Source organism: Ambystoma mexicanum, chromosome 6q (assembly GCF_040938575.1).
Source record: "Ambystoma mexicanum isolate Mex_15411 chromosome 6q, UKY_AmexF1_1, whole genome shotgun sequence".
In the NCBI taxonomy this organism is placed as follows: domain Eukaryota; kingdom Metazoa; phylum Chordata; class Amphibia; order Caudata; family Ambystomatidae; genus Ambystoma; species Ambystoma mexicanum.
The window spans coordinates 1,632,032,492-1,632,045,329 of record NC_090937.1 but is presented as its reverse complement, the minus strand read 5'-3'; the positions used below and the strand labels follow the sequence as shown (position 1 = coordinate 1,632,045,329).

At 50.1% G+C, this 12,838-nt stretch overlaps 7 non-coding genes across 7 annotated transcripts; all 7 read right to left on the bottom strand.

Annotated features, from left to right (window-relative positions):
- Positions 1-191: 191 nt before the first annotated feature.
- On the bottom strand, positions 192-263 carry TRNAG-UCC (transfer RNA glycine (anticodon UCC)). Its single transcript has one exon. It is a non-coding gene; the product is annotated as a tRNA-Gly (tRNA).
- A 1,615-nt stretch (positions 264-1,878) lies between these two features.
- On the bottom strand, positions 1,879-1,950 carry TRNAM-CAU (transfer RNA methionine (anticodon CAU)). Its single transcript has one exon. It is a non-coding gene; the product is annotated as a tRNA-Met (tRNA).
- Positions 1,951-3,135: 1,185 nt separating this feature from the next.
- On the bottom strand, positions 3,136-3,207 carry TRNAM-CAU (transfer RNA methionine (anticodon CAU)). The gene has a single exon. It is a non-coding gene; the product is annotated as a tRNA-Met (tRNA).
- A 782-nt stretch (positions 3,208-3,989) lies between these two features.
- On the bottom strand, positions 3,990-4,061 carry TRNAG-UCC (transfer RNA glycine (anticodon UCC)). Its single transcript has one exon. It is a non-coding gene; the product is annotated as a tRNA-Gly (tRNA).
- A 4,972-nt stretch (positions 4,062-9,033) lies between these two features.
- On the bottom strand, positions 9,034-9,115 carry TRNAG-UCC (transfer RNA glycine (anticodon UCC)). Its single transcript has one exon. It is a non-coding gene; the product is annotated as a tRNA-Gly (tRNA).
- Positions 9,116-10,300: 1,185 nt separating this feature from the next.
- On the bottom strand, positions 10,301-10,372 carry TRNAG-UCC (transfer RNA glycine (anticodon UCC)). Its single transcript has one exon. It is a non-coding gene; the product is annotated as a tRNA-Gly (tRNA).
- Positions 10,373-11,557: 1,185 nt separating this feature from the next.
- TRNAG-UCC (transfer RNA glycine (anticodon UCC)) lies at positions 11,558-11,629 on the bottom strand. Its single transcript has one exon. It is a non-coding gene; the product is annotated as a tRNA-Gly (tRNA).
- Positions 11,630-12,838: the final 1,209 nt, after the last annotated feature.

Genomic DNA, 12,838 nt, shown 5'->3' with positions numbered 1-12,838 from the left:
CAGGGCTTTGTCGGGGAGGGGCCAGGAGCCCTGCTCGCTTCAATCCCCTCACCGATAGACAGTTGCGGAAACTAGGATGCAAGAACCTTTCCTGGATGGGGTTTTGATTTTCGCGAAAAGTGTGTCAGCTTTGCTTTCAGCATGAGTCTGATTTCCCAAAAATGCATTTTGAACAATTTAAAGATTTGATCTGCGTTGGCCGGGAATCGAACCCGGGTCAACTGCTTGGAAGGCAGCTATGCTCACCACTATACCACCAACGCCTGCCTGTCTGGGCTATGTGATGGAGCGCCCCTTAGAAATAAGAATAAGTCTTTGGCTGGGAATGAAAAAAGCTTGCGTTTGACGCAGAAGCAGTTCGCATCATGAGGTCTTGCCGGTCAGCCCAACATTTCCCCGGGACCCCTTAAAAAAGGAGCTTGGTTTTAAGTTTGGTTTGATTGAACAGTACATTTTGTTGGCTGGGCTGGGACCCTCTCCTATTTAGTGCAAGAGTGGAACGAGGCAGCAAGTTCAAGGAATGACATTGCATCCAGGCACTTACAGCTCTTTGTGCCCTAATGCCATGACACAAAAACATAATTTGAAAAAACTTAGCAGAGGATGGTTTCGATCCATCGACCTCTGGGTTATGGGCCCATCCATCGACCTCTGGGTTATGGGCCCAGCACGCTTCCGCTGCGCCACTCTGCTGGTTGGAGAACAAGAGCTTTTCTGGGCTTTTACAGCCTACAAACCGACAACCCTAGACCCAGTTTCGAGTGAAGCGGGCAGTAGGCCTTACAAAGCCAAACAACCTGCAACCATGCACTCCCATCCCATGGCCTTTTGCAGACAGGCCTCATTTCTCTAGCTCACACCCTAACTGCCAACACCCCTTCCCCTTCTCTCTCTGTCTCTCTCTCTCTGTCTCTCTCTCTCATTCTCTCTCTCTCGCAAATAGATACTTTACTTCCCAGGTGCAACAAAACAAGCCTTCTCGAGCTGGCAGATATGGGAAGGAAGGAAGGAAGGGCCAGTTTGGAAACTCAACTCAATTACCATAAATCCCCTGCTAAGGGTTATGGGAGGGAGGAATGAAGGAACTTTGCTTCAGGGAAAGGGCAGCTGCTGCTTCAGCATGTGAGGAGCGCAGCCACACGTTTCACCTTCCTCAGTATGTTGGTTTACAGGATGAGAGAGATCCTGAAACCTCACTCTAATAGGCTGAGGTGCTGTGCTCGGTGGCCTGCTGGGACCTTTGCCCGTCAGGGCAAGGCGAATAGGCCTTTGTCAGGCCTTCGTCAGGGCTTTGTCGGGGAGGGGCCAGGAGCCCTGCTCACTTCAATCCCCTCACCGATAGACAGTTGCAGAAACTAGGATGCAAGAACCTTTCCTGGATGGGGTTTTGATTTTCGCGAAAAGTGTGTCAGCTTTGCTTTCAGCATGAGTCTGATTTCCCAAAAATGCATTTTGAACAATTTAAAGATTTGATCTGCGTTGGCCGGGAATCGAACCCTGGTCAACTGCTTGGAAGGCAGCTATGCTCACCACTATACCACCAACACCTGCTTGTCTGGGCTATGTGATGGAGCGCCCCTTAGAAATAAGAATAAGTCATTGGCTGGGAATGAAAAAAGCTTGTGTTTGACGCAGAAGCAGTTCGCATCATGAGGTCTTGCCGGTCAGCCCAACATTTCCCCGGGACCCCTTAAAAAAGGAGCTTGGTTTTAAGTTTGGTTTGATTGAACAGTACATTTTGTTGGCTGGGCTGGGACCCTCTCCTATTTAGCGCAAGAGTGGAACGAGGCAGCAAGTTCAAGGAATGACATTGCATCCAGGCACTTACAGCTCTTTGTGCCCTAATGCCATGACACAAAAACATAATTTGAAAAAACTTAGCAGAGGATGGTTTCGATCCATCGACCTCTGGGTTATGGGCCCAGCACGCTTCCGCTGCGCCACTCTGCTGGTTGGAGACCAAGAGCTTTTCTGGGCTTTTACAGCCTACAAACCGACAACCCTAGACCCAGTTTCGAGTGAAGCGGGCAGTAGGCCTTACAAAGCCAAACAACCTGCAACCACGCACTCCCATCCCATGGCCTTTTGCAGACAGGCCTCATTTCTCTAGCTCACACCCTAACTGCCAACACCCCTTCCCCTTCTCTCTCTGTCTCTCTCTCTCTGTCTCTCTCTCTCATTCTCTCTCTCTCGCAAATAGATACTTTACTTCCCAGGTGCAACAAAACAAGCCTTCTCGAGCTGGCAGATATGGGAAGGAAGGAAGGAAGGGCCAGTTTGGAAACTCAACTCAATTACCATAAATCCCCTGCTAAGGGTTATGGGAGGGAGGAATGAAGGAACTTTGCTTCAGGGAAAGGGCTGCTGCTGCTTCAGCATGTGAGGAGCGCAGCCACACGTTTCACCTTCCTCAGTATGTTGGTTTACAGGATGAGAGAGATCCTGAAACCTCACTCTAATAGGCTGAGGTGCTGTGCTCGGTGGCCTGCTGGGACCTTTGCCCGTCAGGGCAAGGCGAATAGGCCTTTGTCAGGCCTTCGTCAGGGCTTTGTCGGGGAGGGGCCAGGAGCCCTGCTCGCTTCAATCCCCTCACCGATAGACAGTTGCAGAAACTAGGATGCAAGAACCTTTCCTGGATGGGGTTTTGATTTTCGCGAAAAGTGTGTCAGCTTTGCTTTCAGCATGAGTCTGATTTCCCAAAAATGCATTTTGAACAATTTAAAGATTTGATCTGCGTTGGCTGGGAATCGAACCCGGGTCAACTGCTTGGAAGGCAGCTATGCTCACCACTATACCACCAACACCTGCCTGTCTGGGCTATGTGATGGAGCGCCCCTTAGAAATAAGAATAAGTCATTGGCTGGGAATGAAAAAAGCTTGCGTTTGACGCAGAAGCAGTTCGCATCATGAGGTCTTGCCGGTCAGCCCAACATTTCCCCGGGACCCCTTAAAAAAGGAGCTTGGTTTTAAGTTTGGTTTGATTGAACAGTACATTTTGTTGGCTGGGCTGGGACCCTCTCCTATTTAGCGCAAGAGTGGAACGAGGCAGCAAGTTCAAGGAATGACATTGCATCCAGGCACTTACAGCTCTTTGTGCCCTAATGCCATGACACAAAAACATAATTTGAAAAAACTTAGCAGAGGATGGTTTCGATCCATCGACCTCTGGGTTATGGGCCCAGCACGCTTCCGCTGCGCCACTCTGCTGGTTGGAGAACAAGAGCTTTTCTGGGCTTTTACAGCCTACAAACCGACAACCCTAGACCCAGTTTCGAGTGAAGCGGGCAGTAGGCCTTACAAAGCCAAACAACCTGCAACCACGCACTCCCATCCCATGGCCTTTTTCAGACAGGCCTCATTTCTCTAGCTCACACCCTAACTGCCAACACCCCTTCCCCTTCTCTCTCTGTCTCTCTCTCTCTGTCTCTCTCTCTCATTCTCTCTCTCTCGCAAGTAGATACTTTACTTCCCAGGTGCAACAAAACAAGCCTTCTCGAGCTGGCAGATATGGGAAGGAAGGAAGGAAGGGCCAGTTTGGAAACTCAACTCAATTACCATAAATCCCCTGCTAAGGGTTATGGGAGGGAGGAATGAAGGAACTTTGCTTCAGGGAAAGGGCTGCTGCTGCTTCAGCATGTGAGGAGCGCAGCCACACGTTTCACCTTCCTCAGTATGTTGGTTTACAGGATGAGAGAGATCCTGAAACCTCACTCTAATAGGCTGAGGTGCTGTGCTCGGTGGCCCGCTGGGACCTTTGCCCGTCAGGGCAAGGCGAATAGGCCTTTGTCAGGCCTTCGTCAGGGCTTTGTCGGGGAGGGGCCAGGAGCCCTGCTCGCTTCAATCCCCTCACCGATAGACAGTTGCAGAAACTAGGATGCAAGAACCTTTCCTGGATGGGGTTTTGATTTTCGCGAAAAGTGTGTCAGCTTTGCTTTCAGCATGAGTCTGATTTCCAAAAAATGCATTTTGAACAATTTAAAGATTTGATCTGCGTTGGCCGGGAATCGAACCCGGGTCAACTGCTTGGAAGGCAGCTATGCTCACCACTATACCACCAACGCCTGCCTGTCTGAGCTCTCTGATGGAGCGCCCCTTAGAAATAAGAATAAGTCATTGGCTGGGAATGAAAAAAGCCTGCGTTTGACGCAGAAGCAGTTCGCATCATGAGGTCTTGCCGGTCAGCCCAACATTTCCCCGGGACCCCTTAAAAAAGGAGCTTGGTTTTAAGTTTGGTTTGATTGAACAGTACATTTTGTTGGCTGGGCTGGGACCCTTTCCTATTTAGCGCAAGAGTGGAACGAGGCAGCAAGTTCAAGGAATGACATTGCATCCAGGCACTTACAGCTCTTTGTGCCCTAATGCCATGACACAAAAACATAATTTGAAAAAACTTAGCAGAGGATGGTTTCGATCCATCGACCTCTGGGTTATGGGCCCAGCACGCTTCCGCTGTGCCACTCTGCTGGTTGGAGAACGAGAGCTTTTCGGGGCTTTTACAGCCTACAAACCGACAACCCTAGACACAGTTTCGAGTGAAGCGGGCAGTAGGCCTTACAAAGCCAAACAACCTGCAACCACGCACTCCCATCCCATGGCCTTTTGCAGACAGGCCTCATTTCTCTAGCTCACACCCTAACTGCCAACACCCCTTCCCCTTCTCTCACTGTCTCTCTCTCTCTGTCTCTCTCTCTCATTCTCTCTCTCTCGCAAATAGATACTTTACTTCCCAGGTGCAACAAAACAAGCCTTCTCGAGCTGGCAGATATGGGAAGGAAGGAAGGAAGGGCCAGTTTGGAAACTCAACTCAATTACCATAAATCCCCTGCTAAGGGTTATGGGAGGGAGGAATGAAGGAACTTTGCTTCAGGGAAAGGGCTGCTGCTGCTTCAGCATGTGAGGAGCGCAGCCACACGTTTCACCTTCCTCAGTATGTTGGTTTACAGGATGAGAGAGATCCTGAAACCTCACTCTAATAGGCTGAGGTGCTGTGCTCGGTGGCCTGCTGGGACCTTTGCCCGTCAGGGCAAGGCGAATAGGCCTTTGTCAGGCCTTCGTCAGGGCTTTGTCGGGGAGGGGCCAGGAGCCCTGCTCGCTTCAATCCCCTCACCGATAGACAGTTGCAGAAACTAGGATGCAAGAACCTTTCCTGGATGGGGTTTTGATTTTCACGAAAAGTGTGTCAGCTTTGCTTTCAGCATGAGTCTGATTTCCAAAAAATGCATTTTGAACAATTTAAAGATTTGATCTGCGTTGGCCAGGAATCGAACCCGGGTCAACTGCTTGGAAGGCAGCTATGCTCACCACTATACCACCAACGCCTGCCTGTCTGGGCTATCTGATGGAGCGCCCCTTAGAAATAAGAATAAGTCATTGGCTGGGAATGAAAAAAGCTTGCGTTTGACGCAGAAGCAGTTCGCATCATGAGGTCTTGCCGGTCAGCCCAACATTTCCCCGGGACCCCTTAAAAAAGGAGCTTGGTTTTAAGTTTGGTTTGATTGAACAGTACATTTTGTTGGCTGGGCTGGGACCCTCTCCTATTTAGCGCAAGAGTGGAACGAGGCAGCAAGTTCAAGGAATGACATTGCATCCAGGCACTTACAGCTCTTTGTGCCCTAATGCCATGACACAAAAACATAATTTGAAAAAACTTAGCAGAGGATGGTTTCTATCCATCGACCTCTGGGTTATGGGCCCAGCATGCTTCCGCTGCGCCACTCTGCTGGTTGGAGAACAAGAGCTTTTCTGGGCTTTTACAGCCTACAAACCGACAACCCTAGACCCAGTTTCGAGTGAAGCGGGCAGTATCCCTTACAAAGCCAAACAACCTGCAACCACGCACTCCCATCCCATGGCCTTTTGCAGACAGGCCTCATTTCTCTAGCTCACACCCTAACTGCCAACACCCCTTCCCCTTCTCTCTCTGTCTCTCTCTCTCTGTCTCTCTCTCTCATTCTCTCTCTCTCGCAAATAGATGCTTTACTTCCCAGGTGCAACAAAACAAGCCTTCTCGAGCTGGCAGATATGGGAAGGAAGGAAGGAAGGGCCAGTTTGGAAACTCAACTCAATTACCATAAATCCCCTGCTAAGGGTTATGGGAGGGAGGAATGAAGGAACTTTGATTCAGGGAAAGGGCTGCTGCTGCTCCAGCATGTGAGGAGCGCAGCCACACGTTTCACCTTCCTCAGTATGTTGGTTTACAGGATGAGAGAGATCCTGAAACCTCACTCTAATAGGCTGAGGTGCTGTGCTCGGTGGCCTGCTGGGACCTTTGCCCGTCAGGGCAAGGCGAATAGGCCTTCGTCAGGGCTTTGTCGGGGAGGGGCCAGGAGCCCTGCTCGCTTCAATCCCCTCACCGATAGACAGTTGCGGAAACTAGGATGCAAGAACCTTTCCTGGATGGGGTTTTGATTTTCGCGAAAAGTGTGTCAGCTTTGCTTTCAGCATGAGTCTGATTTCCCAAAAATGCATTTTGAACAATTTAAAGATTTGATCTGCGTTGGCCGGGAATCGAACCCGGGTCAACTGCTTGGAAAGCAGCTATGCTCACCACTATACCACCAACGCCTGCCTGTCTGGACTATGTGATGGAGCGCCCCTTAGAAATAAGAATAAGTCTTTGGCTGGGAATGAAAAAAGCTTGCGTTTGACGCAGAAGCAGTTCGCATCATGAGGTCTTGCCGGTCAGCCCAACATTTCCCCGGGACCCCTTAAAAAAGGAGCTTGGTTTTAAGTTTGGTTTGATTGAACAGTACATTTTGTTGGCTGGGCTGGGACCCTCTCCTATTTAGTGCAAGAGTGGAACGAGGCAGCAAGTTCAAGGAATGACATTGCATCCAGGCACTTACAGCTCTTTGTGCCCTAATGCCATGACACAAAAACATAATTTGAAAAAACTTAGCAGAGGATGGTTTCAATCCATCGACCTCTGGGTTATGGGCCCATCCATCGACCTCTGGGTTATGGGCCCAGCACGCTTCCGCTGCGCCACTCTGCTGGTTGGAGAACAAGAGCTTTTCTGGGCTTTTACAGCCTACAAACCGACAACCCTAGACCCAGTTTCGAGTGAAGCGGGCAGTAGGCCTTACAAAGCCAAACAACCTGCAACCATGCACTCCCATCCCATGGCCTTTTGCAGACAGGCCTCATTTCTCTAGCTCACACCCTAACTGCCAACACCCCTTCCCCTTCTCTCTCTGTCTCTCTCTCTCTGTCTCTCTCTCTCATTCTCTCTCTCTCGCAAATAGATACTTTACTTCCCAGGTGCAACAAAACAAGCCTTCTCGAGCTGGCAGATATGGGAAGGAAGGAAGGAAGGGCCAGTTTGGAAACTCAACTCAATTACCATAAATCCCCTGCTAAGGGTTATGGGAGGGAGGAATGAAGGAACTTTGCTTCAGGGAAAGGGCAGCTGCTGCTTCAGCATGTGAGGAGCGCAGCCACACGTTTCACCTTCCTCAGTATGTTGGTTTACAGGATGAGAGAGATCCTGAAACCTCACTCTAATAGGCTGAGGTGCTGTGCTCGGTGGCCTGCTGGGACCTTTGCCCGTCAGGGCAAGGCGAATAGGCCTTTGTCAGGCCTTCGTCAGGGCTTTGTCGGGGAGGGGCCAGGAGCCCTGCTCGCTTCAATCCCCTCACCGATAGACAGTTGCAGAAACTAGGATGCAAGAACCTTTCCTGGATGGGGTTTTGATTTTCGCGAAAAGTGTGTCAGCTTTGCTTTCAGCATGAGTCTGATTTCCCAAAAATGCATTTTGAACAATTTAAAGATTTGATCTGCGTTGGCCGGGAATCAAACCCGGGTCAACTGCTTGGAAGGCAGCTATGCTCACCACTATACCACCAACACCTGCCTGTCTGGGCTATGTGATGGAGCGCCCCTTAGAAATAAGAATAAGTCATTGGCTGGGAATGAAAAAAGCTTGCGTTTGACGCAGAAGCAGTTCGCATCATGAGGTCTTGCCGGTCAGCCCAACATTTCCTCGGGACCCCTTAAAAAAGGAGCTTGGTTTTAAGTTTGGTTTGATTGAACAGTACATTTTGTTGGCTGGGCTGGGACCCTCTCCTATTTAGCGCAAGAGTGGAACGAGGCAGCAAGTTCAAGGAATGACATTGCATCCAGGCACTTACAGCTCTTTGTGCCCTAATGCCATGACACAAAAACATAATTTGAAAAAACTTAGCAGAGGATGGTTTCGATCCATCGACCTCTGGGTTATGGGCCCAGCACGCTTCCGCTGTGCCACTCTGCTGGTTGGAGAACAAGAGCTTTTCTGGGCTTTTACAGCCTACAAACCGACAACCCTAGACCCAGTTTCGAGTGAAGCGGGCAGTAGGCCTTACAAAGCCAAACAACCTGCAACCACGCACTCCCATCCCATGGCCTTTTGCAGACAGGCCTCATTTCTCTAGCTCACACCCTAACTGCCAACACCCCTTCCCCTTCTCTCTCTGTCTCTCTCTCTCTGTCTCTCTCTCTCATTCTCTCTCTCTCGCAAGTAGATACTTTACTTCCCAGGTGCAACAAAACAAGCCTTCTCGAGCTGGCAGATATGGGAAGGAAGGAAGGAAGGGCCAGTTTGGAAACTCAACTCAATTACCATAAATCCCCTGCTAAGGGTTATGGGGGGGAGGAAAGAAGGAACTTTGCTTCAGGGAAAGGGCTGCTGCTGCTTCAGCATGTGAGGAGCGCAGCCACACGTTTCACCTTCCTCAGTATGTTGGTTTACAGGATGAGAGAGATCCTGAAACCTCACTCTAATAGGCTGAGGTGCTGTGCTCGGTGGCCTGCTGGGACCTTTGCCCGTCAGGGCAAGGCGAATAGGCCTTTGTCAGGCCTTCGTCAGGGCTTTGTCGGGGAGGGGCCAGGAGCTCTGCTCGCTTCAATCCCCTCACCGATAGACAGTTGCAGAAACTAGGATGCAAGAACCTTTCCTGGATGGGGTTTTGATTTTCGCGAAAAGTGTGTCAGCTTTGCTTTCAGCATGAGTCTGATTTCCAAAAAATGCATTTTGAACAATTTAAAGATTTGATCTGCGTTGGCCGGGAATCGAACCCGGGTCAACCCGGGTCAACTGCTTGGAAGGCAGCTATGCTCACCACTATACCACCAACGCCTGCCTGTCTGAGCTCTCTGATGGAGCGCCCCTTAGAAATAAGAATAAGTCATTGGCTGGGAATGAAAAAAGCTTGCGTTTGACGCAGAAGCAGTTCGCATCATGAGGTCTTGCCGGTCAGCCCAACATTTCCCCGGGACCCCTTAAAAAAGGAGCTTGGTTTTAAGTTTGGTTTGATTGAACAGTACATTTTGTTGGCTGGGCTGGGACCCTCTCCTATTTAGCGCAAGAGTGGAACGAGGCAGCAAGTTCAAGGAATGACATTGCATCCAGGCACTTACAGCTCTTTGTGCCCTAATGCCATGACACAAAAACATAATTTGAAAAAACTTAGCAGAGGATGGTTTCGATCCATCGACCTCTGGGTTATGGGCCCAGCATGCTTCCGCTGCGCCACTCTGCTGGTTGGAGAACAAGAGCTTTTCTGGGCTTTTACAGCCTACAAACCGACAACCCTAGACCCAGTTTCGAGTGAAGCGGGCAGTAGGCCTTACAAAGCCAAACAACCTGCAACCATGCACTCCCATCCCATGGCCTTTTGCAGACAGGCCTCATTTCTCTAGCTCACACCCTAACTGCCAACACCCCTTCCCCTTCTCTCTCTGTCTCTCTCTCTCTGTCTCTCTCTCTCATTCTCTCTCTCTCGCAAGTAGATACTTTACTTCCCAGGTGCAACAAAACAAGCCTTCTCGAGCTGGCAGATATGGGAAGGAAGGAAGGAAGGGCCAGTTTGGAAACTCAACTCAATTACCATAAATCCCCTGCTAAGGGTTATGGGGGGGAGGAATGAAGGAACTTTGCTTCAGGGAAAGGGCTGCTGCTGCTTCAGCATGTGAGGAGCGCAGCCACACGTTTCACCTTCCTCAGTATGTTGGTTTACAGGATGAGAGAGATCCTGAAACCTCACTCTAATAGGCTGAGGTGCTGTGCTCGGTGGCCTGCTGGGACCTTTGCCCGTCAGGGCAAGGCGAATAGGCCTTTGTCAGGCCTTCGTCAGGGCTTTGTCGGGGAGGGGCCAGGAGCCCTGCTCGCTTCAAACCCCTCACCGATAGACAGTTGCAGAAACTAGGTTGCAAGAACCTTTCCTGGATGGGGTTTTGATTTTCGCGAAAAGTGTGTCAGCTTTGCTTTCAGCATGAGTCTGATTTCCCAAAAATGCATTTTGAACAATTTAAAGATTTGATCTGCGTTGGCCGGGAATCGAACCCGGGTCAACTGCTTGGAAGGCAGCTATGCTCACCACTATACCACCAACGCCTGCCTGTCTGAGCTCTCTGATGGAGCGCCCCTTAGAAATAAGAATAAGTCATTGGCTGGGAATGAAAAAAGCTTGCGTTTGACGCAGAAGCAGTTCGCATCATGAGGTCTTGCCGGTCAGCCCAACATTTCCCCGGGACCCCTTAAAAAAGGAGCTTGGTTTTAAGTTTGGTTTGATTGAACAGTACATTTTGTTGGCTGGGCTGGGACCCTTTCCTATTTAGCGCAAGAGTGGAACGAGGCAGCAAGTTCAAGGAATGACATTGCATCCAGGCACTTACAGCTCTTTGTGCCCTAATGCCATGACACAAAAACATAATTTGAAAAAACTTAGCAGAGGATGGTTTCGATCCATCGACCTCTGGGTTATGGGCCCAGCATGCTTCCGCTGCGCCACTCTGCTGGTTGGAGAACAAGAGCTTTTCTGGGCTTTTACAGCCTACAAACCGACAACCCTAGACCCAGTTTCGAGTGAAGCGGGCAGTATCCCTTACAAAGCCAAACAACCTGCAACCACGCACTCCCATCCCATGGCCTTTTGCAGACAGGCCTCATTTCTCTAGCTCACACCCTAACTGCCAACACCCCTTCCCCTTCTCTCTCTGTCTCTCTCTCTCTGTCTCTCTCTCTCATTCTCTCTCTCTCGCAAATAGATGCTTTACTTCCCAGGTGCAACAAAACAAGCCTTCTCGAGCTGGCAGATATGGGAAGGAAGGAAGGAAGGGCCAGTTTGGAAACTCAACTCAATTACCATAAATCCCCTGCTAAGGGTTATGGGAGGGAGGAATGAAGGAACTTTGATTCAGGGAAAGGGCTGCTGCTGCTTCAGCATGTGAGGAGCGCAGCCACACGTTTCACCTTCCTCAGTATGTTGGTTTACAGGATGAGAGAGATCCTGAAACCTCACTCTAATAGGCTGAGGTGCTGTGCTCGGTGGCCTGCTGGGACCTTTGCCCGTCAGGGCAAGGCGAATAGGCCTTTGTCAGGCCTTCGTCAGGGCTTTGTCGGGGAGGGGCCAGGAGCCCTGCTCGCTTCAAACCCCTCACCGATAGACAGTTGCAGAAACTAGGTTGCAAGAACCTTTCCTGGATGGGGTTTTGATTTTCGCGAAAAGTGTGTCAGCTTTGCTTTCAGCATGAGTCTGATTTCCCAAAAATGCATTTTGAACAATTTAAAGATTTGATCTGCGTTGGCCGGGAATCGAACCCGGGTCAACTGCTTGGAAGGCAGCTATGCTCACCACTATACCACCAACGCCTGCCTGTCTGAGCTCTCTGATGGAGCGCCCCTTAGAAATAAGAATAAGTCATTGGCTGGGAATGAAAAAAGCTTGCGTTTGACGCAGAAGCAGTTCGCATCATGAGGTCTTGCCGGTCAGCCCAACATTTCCCCGGGACCCCTTAAAAAAGGAGCTTGGTTTTAAGTTTGGTTTGATTGAACAGTACATTTTGTTGGCTGGGCTGGGACCCTCTCCTATTTAGCGCAAGAGTGGAACGAGGCAGCAAGTTCAAGGAATGACATTGCATCCAGGCACTTACAGCTCTTTGTGCCCTAATGCCATGACACAAAAACATAATTTGAAAAAACTTAGCAGAGGATGGTTTCGATCCATTGACCTCTGGGTTATGGGCCCAGCATGCTTCCGCTGCGCCACTCTGCTGGTTGGAGAACAAGAGCTTTTCTGGGCTTTTACAGCCTACAAACCGACAACCCTAGACCCAGTTTCGAGTGAAGCGGGCAGTAGGCCTTACAAAGCCAAACAACCTGCAACCATGCACTCCCATCCCATGGCCTTTTGCAGACAGGCCTCATTTCTCTAGCTCACACCCTAACTGCCAACACCGCTTCCCCTTCTCTCTCTGTCTCTCTCTCTCTGTCTCTCTCTCTCATTCTCTCTCTCTCGCAAGTAGATACTTTACTTCCCAGGTGCAACAAAACAAGCCTTCTCGAGCTGGCAGATATGGGAAGGAAGGAAGGAAGGGCCAGTTTGGAAACTCAACTCAATTACCATAAATCCCCTGCTAAGGGTTATGGGGGGGAGGAATGAAGGAACTTTGCTTCAGGGAAAGGGCTGCTGCTGCTTCAGCATGTGAGGAGCGCAGCCACACGTTTCACCTTCCTCAGTATGTTGGTTTACAGGATGAGAGAGATCCTGAAACCTCACTCTAATAGGCTGAGGTGCTGTGCTCGGTGGCCTGCTGGGACCTTTGCCCGTCAGGGCAAGGCGAATAGGCCTTTGTCAGGCCTTCGTCAGGGCTTTGTCGGGGAGGGGCCAGGAGCCCTGCTCGCTTCAAACCCCTCACCGATAGACAGTTGCAGAAACTAGGTTGCAAGAACCTTTCCTGGATGGGGTTTTGATTTTCGCGAAAAGTGTGTCAGCTTTGCTTTCAGCATGAGTCTGATTTCCCAAAAATGCATTTTGAACAATTTAAAGATTTGATCTGCGTTGGCCGGGAATCGAACCCG